The sequence below is a fragment of the Babylonia areolata genome, chromosome 1 (assembly GCF_041734735.1).
Source record: "Babylonia areolata isolate BAREFJ2019XMU chromosome 1, ASM4173473v1, whole genome shotgun sequence".
Classification (NCBI taxonomy): domain Eukaryota; kingdom Metazoa; phylum Mollusca; class Gastropoda; order Neogastropoda; family Buccinidae; genus Babylonia; species Babylonia areolata.
The window spans coordinates 74,724,218-74,731,717 of record NC_134876.1 but is presented as its reverse complement, the minus strand read 5'-3'; the positions used below and the strand labels follow the sequence as shown (position 1 = coordinate 74,731,717).

The window sequence follows — 7,500 nt, the reverse complement described above, 5'->3', positions numbered from 1 at the left end:
CTGGTTTAAGTCTGTATTCTGCATCTGTTCTAAACTGGTTTTAGTCTGTGTTCTCTATTTGTTTTAACTCACTACCCATTGTGCTTTCTAGTATTTAGGCAACCGAATTTTTTTTTCTAATGATGTGTCGAAGTCTGGTTTTCTGTGCATTTTGCGCAGACGGTATTCACCAGGTGTCCCTGTCAACCATACTAGTAAGCCAGCTTCTAAAGGCTCTGTCAGGGCAGACAGTGCGCCGAAGCGTGTATTTTGATTAAAAGCACCTTGCGATTTTCTTTCGTTCCAGAAGCGTGAACATTACAACATATTTGTAGATACTCCCACAGAGACCCGAAAATTCATTGCCCCATTTAATGTAGGTCTTAGAACTCTGATATGTCAGGACTGGTTTTGTTTTCGGCATCAAATATGTTTATCAAAGTCAGTTACATTGTTCCATCCAATCTGTCGTCTTCATGTTTTTGTTAGCAGTGTTTTCCTTTGATGCAGTCATTAGTTTACGATACCTTTCCTTTGATCAATGCAACAAAGCCATTCAGCAATGAAAAAAATTTATAGGCCTTGTTGGAAATATGAAGATGACACATTATCCAAATCCATATACAGAGAGAGAGAGAGAGAGAGAGAGAGAGAGAGAGAGTGGGTGTGTGGGGGGGGGCGGGGGGGGGGGTATAGAAGTATCATTTGTAATCATGCATGTCTCGTGTTTCACGTGGGAGAGTGTAATTCGTGCATCAAAATAATCATAACCATGACGTAGCGTATCGCGTATCATTTGCTTCGTCAGGAAGATCTCTGCTGGACACACGATCAAACCGCTGAGACAGGTAACAGGTGGATTATGTGTTGTTACATGCCTCCTCCATCAAGGGGGGTGTACAGGATCAACCTTGCCTGTCTCCCTGTTTGTCTGCGTGTCTGTCTAACCGCCTGTCTCCCTGTCTGCATGTCTTATCTATCTGCCTGTCTGTCTGTCCCCCTGTCTGTCTATCTGTCTGCCTGCCTGTCTCTTTACCGCTGGAGGATACAAACTTTTATTAAACCACCGAACTCTTCTTTTGGCTGAATTCCGATGTTTTCAATGTCCAAGGCAAACGTAGGGAAAACTGTTCGTTGTTAAAAATTCTCATTAAAGGTTCACGTCATTTACTGGGGAATGGTAATGCAGACAGTGGGCAAGAAGGCCTGACCATTCAACGGCTGACTTTGTCCTGCAAGATATGTGGTCTGTGGATGTGGGGAAATACGTCTGTGACTAGAAATTGAGATTTTAGAAAGATTTGTGAATCAAACCTGGTCCTGTTTGTGTGTTTTTGTGTCTGTTTGCTTAGTGTGTGTGTGTGTGTGTGTGTGTGTGCGCGCGCGCGCGCGTGTGTGTGTACGTCTGTATGTGTGTGTATGTGTGTGCGTGCGCGCGCACGTGTGTGTATATGTGTGTGTGTGTACGTGACGAGGATGGGGACTATGACACCATTAAGTTGAAGGTGTTATGTAAAATATTTCCCTTGTTATGCTTCTCTACACGTCTATTCTCGTTTCTCTTGCGGTTGTGAGGGTTTATGTCAGAAATGCAAAGACATGTGTTCCAAGTGTATGCAACTGCCTTCGTTGCCTTTCCGATCCAGTTCGGTAATATGTACATGATCTGAAGGTACCTTGAAGATACCGGCCATTTTGTATTTGATTTTATCCAATTTACAAGGAAACGTTTTCTTATTCCTCAAGCACAAAAATGACACGACTCATGAAACGTGTCTCTTTGCGTTTTGAGCTTTCCATGAACATTGCCTTGAAAGATGGTGGTAAGCGGAGCGTTTCTGTCTGCTCATGTGTCATTTCTCGCATATGATTTCTGGGCAGTTTGCATATAAGCATGTGCAGATTCAACAGAGGTGAGACTTATACTTGGTTATACATGTACTTCACAGTTGAATTTTTTGGGGGGTGTTTTTTGTTTGTTTGTTTTTTGTTTGCTTTTGCTTCAGATCTTCGCATGGAGTCATGGCCTTTATGATAGATAATTTAGGTGATCGAGTTTACTCACCACATTAACATCAATTTGTCACACGGTCTGGGACCAATTGTGATTGTGGTCGGCACGTATGAGCATAAGATGTGAAGAAATTAACACTTTGATTATGATACGGTTCAAATTCAGGAAGGCGTTTGACAGAGTCTGACAGTAAGTGCTAATGAAAAAAATCAGACAAAAGATTGTCCCCAAGAAGAAGCATCAAAACTCCAAAGCGATCAGTGCTGTACTCACACAGGGAGCGATTTGAGAGCGGTTCCATACTTAGCTGAATTCCGTCAGGGGTGTCTACTGTCTCACACGCTGCTTAAAGTATCATGGAACGTATCATGACTGACGCGCTAGATCATGCCTTCACAGTCAGCACTGAAGGAAGTTTCAGTTTCAGTTTCAGTAGCTCAAGGAGGCGTCACTGCGTTCGGACAAATCCATATACGCTACACCACGTCTGCCAAGCAGAAGCCTGACCAGCAGCGTAACCCAACGCGCTTTGTCAGGCCTTGAGAAAAAATAAATAAAATAAAATAAAATAAATGAATAAATAAATAAATAAATAATAATAATACAATTAAAAATAAATAAATAAATAAATACATAAATAAATAAATAATAAAATCGACAAGGTATGACATGGAAATCAGCGCGGAAAAGACCAAGTTGATGGCCAGCCACACCACCACCATCACTGTTGATGTAACTGTTCAGGGACAGAAGCAAAGAACTGTTTAACAATTAACCTACCTTGGATCCATAATCGGCAATAAAGGATCAAAATCAGAAATCCACTCGAGAGCAGCAAAGACAACATCAGCACTGCCCAGACTGAAACCAAACTGGAATGACATCTCTATGAAACACAAGATCAGACTGCTGCGTGTACTGGTATATTCCTGCATGCATACAAGACATGAACCCTCACAGTGGATTTGGAAAGACGAAATCAAGCCATGGAAATGGGGTATTATCGCAAGATGTAAAGATCAGATACTCCGGTCATATATCCAGTGAACAAGTGCGCCAAATCATTAAGCAGCACATTAGATCTGCTGACATCATTTGAGAAAAAAAGTTTCGCTGGTATGGCCACGTGATCCAGTGGCTTTGCTAAACCAATCCCCCAAGGAACTGTGGAGGGAGGGAGGGAGACGGAGGGGAAGACAGACAAAAAAAAAAAAAAAAAAAATGATGGACTGACAACATTGCAGAATGGACGGGAATATTATTTGCAGAGACCCGACCTTTGACACAAAGCTGACAGACCTGGAAAAATCTGGTGAACAATTCTTCGTGCAACGTCCCAGAGACTCTGTACATAGTTGGGAGAGAAGAGAGGAGAGAGAATAGAGATGGTTAGCGTTGAATTATCTTAATGTTTAGTCGTCATGGACAGTGGTTAGTCAAAAAGTTTGAACTGATCAGGTATGAAAACAAATATTGAAATTGTGGACACATGAAAAAATCGAGGTCATATTTCTTTTCTTCTCTCTTTTTTTTTTTTTTTTTTATTCGTGCTTTGTTATGTCATACCGTTTCTCCTATTTTTTTTTCTGCCCCATCATCTGCACCGTTTCAGTGGAATTACTCCCGCTCCAACACCGCTCATTCCGAGTACCCCTTACACAGCCACACCCGGGTCCGTCAGTCGCAGTCCCAGTGTCGACAGTCCTCAGGGAACCATCTCCGACTTTTAAGATACATGATGGTCAGTTTGAGAACTGATTTTGTACTCCTAGAGAACTTCTTGAGCAAACTTGGTTGAAGGACAATGTTATAGATTATGTAATTAGTAGTTTTGTCTGTGTTGAGAGTTTTGAACGGTACTGGTGCAGTTTACATTGTTGGTGAATATTTTGAATTAGATTTATTGAACTATTTACTTTAGTTTATTGTCATACGGTGGGAAACGTTTCACCACTTGTGAATTGTTTTCATGCCTTATTTGATTGTTCCACCGGCTGAAATGAAACTGGATATACAAGTACTAAATGGACGGTCAAGATCACTCCGGATTTGTGTGTGTGTGTGTGTGTGTGTGTGTGTGTGTGCGCGCGCGCGCGCGTGTGTGTGTGCGTGCGTGCGTGCGTGTGTGTGTGCGCGCGTACGTACGTGCGTGCGTGTGTGTGTGTGTGTGTGTGTGTGTGCGCGCGTGCATGTGTAATTTCGAACCAATCGTCTCGAAAGCACCGTCTGTAGAAATTCCCAACACGCGCCAGGGAACTCAGTTTCCTATCAATAGGGAAAGTGAAATGGAGAGACATCCAAAAGAGACGGACAGAGTGGGGGATCGACAGACAAAGACAGGAAGACAGAGAAGCAGAGACGAGGACAGAATTGCAGAGAAAAGGTACACACACACACACACACACACACACACACACACACACACACACACACCTATTCACGCACACGGACACAAATAAGATGAGATAGGGGGAATGGATGAACGAATCTTTATTTTTCAGAGCTTGAGAAAGTGGTTTATCTATGCAGAGAGACGGAAAGTGGGAGGTTAGGGTGCGGAAAGGGGGGGGGAGAGAGATCAGAGACAAAAGTCAGACTGAGACAGAGAGACAGACACTGACAGAGAGACAGGGGTGATCGCCCCATTGTCAGTGTCTTCCACGGAGATGGCTTGTCTGTCCTGGTGATTGGGGGGCTGTCCAGACGTCACTGTCTAACTCTGAGGGGTCCGCCATTGTCAAGGAGTGACAAGGGACCACGGCCGTGTGCCCGGAATAATTCACCGTCTCCCACCACGCTGATGAAGTCTGCTGGTCAGATATTAAGGCATCTTCCCAAATATGAAGAAGAGGTCGATGAGATCTTTGTTACAAGTCTACGACATTTTTAATGTGACTCAGCTCTTTCGCCAGTGGAACTCAGGCAGATCTGCTGATGTTGATTATTGGAATTGAAACTGCATTGTCATGGCCACGAAAGACGATCTTGCTGAAACAATCCTCCAAGGAACTGTTGATGAAGGGAGACAGACAGGAAAAACGAGGGATTGATAACATTGCTGAATGGACAGGAAACCCATTTGGCTGAGGTCCAGACTTTCATACACAATCGACAAACCTGGATGAAGTTGGTAAATAATTCCTCTGTGCGGCGCCTCGATGATCAGTTGGTTGTTTATTGTAGGTCCCCACAAGAACCTCTCTTCAAAAAATAATCTACAGAAGTAGTGCATACAATATTTGATATTTTGGTGTGTGTGTGGTCCAAATCCCGCTTCCCCCGTCCCGCCTCTCACACACACCCTTCCAATATTATGTTTTTCTTTCTCCAGTCACTGACACTCACCATCTCCATTTTAGATTTTGTACTCTATCTTTTCCACATTCTGTTCTCTCTCTCTGTCTGTCTGTCTGTCCCCTCCCCCTTGCGCCCCCCTCACCCCCCCCCCCCACCTCAACCACCCCCCTTTTCATCCGAATATACAGAAATGTCGATTTCTAATTAATACTAACAATCATCATTATGATAGGAATGATAATAATCCAAATAATAATAATAATAATAATATCATTTATTTTCAGTCTAAAATCATCATCTTAGATGAACAGACTATAAATAAATAAACGAACGAACGGCGCCCCGATTACTCTTCACAGAGAAGAAGAAGAAGAAGAAATGTTGACATTCCCTGAAGAAATATGACAGGTGTGCTGTGATGTCGTGACTGTCACGTCCTTGCTGCACTCGATCCCTGCCTTTTGTCCTGGTCATCTCAAACCGACTGTTCCAGAAGTCTGTCTCAAGCCAGTCGCCACATTCTCTTTTACACCAGTTTTCACTACCTCATCATTCAGTTTGTCAGTTTTGTTGAGGCGTATTTTCCTTTTATAATACTTTTTATTTCGTCGTTCATCTTTGTTGTGACATTTTTTTTTGTTTTTTGTCAAAACGAAATCTTACAAGCGAAACCCAAAAGCACGTGTCTTTCCCAAGGACACAACGCCAGCGGTATCAAGCCAGTCGTCTCATTGTGTTTTCTACACTCCCACTTCCAGATCATTCAGTTCAGTTTGTCAGTTTTGTTGAAGGGTGTTTTTCCTTTTCCAATAGTTATTGTCTTTGTTCATCTTTGTTGTGATATTATAATGGTTTTGGGTTGTTTTGTTCTCGAAACGAAATCTTACAAGCGAAAATCTAAACCAGTTCCTCCTTTGGCTACATCTCCCACGTCTTTTGTTGTTTGCCATCCTATCTTTCTTCTTCTTCTTCTTCTTCTTCTTCTGCGTTCACTCGCATGCACGAGTGGGCTTTTACGTGTATGACCGTTTTTACCCCGCCAGGTAGGCAGCCATACTCCGTTTTCGGGGGTGTGCATGCTGGGTATGTTCTTGTTTCCATAACCCATCGAACGCTGACATGGATTACAGGATCTTTAACGTGCGTATTTGATCTTCTGCTTGCATATACACACATTCGAAGGGGGTTCAGGCACTAGCAGGTCTGCACATATGTTGACCTGGGACATCGTAAAAATCTCCACCCTTCACCCACCAGGCGCCGTCACCGTGATTCGAACCCGGGACCCTCAGATTGACAATCCAACGCTTTAACCACTCGGCTATTGCGCCCGTCCATCCTATCTTTATTTCCTCTTGCTTTCTGTCTGCATGGAATAGAAATACAATGTTTCGTGTGCTGATGTAAACGATTTATCTTTTTATTTCATTTGATGTATTGAAACATGAAAATACATACAAAAATACCAGTGTCAGAGCCCTTGAGGGAACGATGTTTTTGTAGTTACTGTCAGTTTGTGCTTCATGGCACGAGGATGCTGTACAGCGTGAATGGACTTGTCGGTCTTACAGGGGTGATGTTCTGGAGGTTCTGCACGTCAGTGGTGACATAGGAATACTGAAGGGGTGATTTACCGCCTAGTATGGGACAGGAACGCATGGAAGGCGGGGCCCAGTCCTCTCCTACCGCCGTTTTAACCTTCCCCAGCCAAGTCAGGTATCCATTCACACATGGGTGGAGTGAGGAAAATCGGAGTAATGTGCCTCCCCCAAGGACTTAAAGCCAGGTCGAAACGGGGAATCGAACCCGGACCACCGATTCAGAAGTTCAACGCCTTACAGATTCTGCCACGTCGCTTCCTGTTAGCAGTATAATGCTGTCAACATTCGAAAAGAAGAGCAAAATGTAGTTGCGAGAGAGAGAGAGAGAGAGAGAGAGAGAGAGAGAGAGACAGAGACAGAGACAGAGACAGAGACAGACAGACAGACAGACAGAGAGCCTGAGTCGACTCAGTGGAGTGATGGCCTAGAGGTAACGCGTCCGCCTGGGAAGCGAGAGGATCTGAGCGCACTGGTTCGAATCATGGCAAAGTCGCCAGTATTTTCCCCCTCCGCTAGACCTTGAGTGGTGGTCTGGACGCTAGTCATTCGGATGAGACGATAAACCGAGGTCCCGTATGCAGCATACACTTGGCGCACGTGAAAGAACCC

At 43.8% G+C, this 7,500-nt stretch overlaps 1 protein-coding gene across 2 annotated transcripts in view; it reads left to right on the top strand.

Moving 5' to 3' along the window:
* The window catches only part of LOC143293557 (cephalotocin receptor 1-like), a 143,590-nt gene that overhangs the window by 98,512 nt on the left and 37,578 nt on the right, over positions 1-7,500 (top strand). The window lies entirely within an intron of this gene.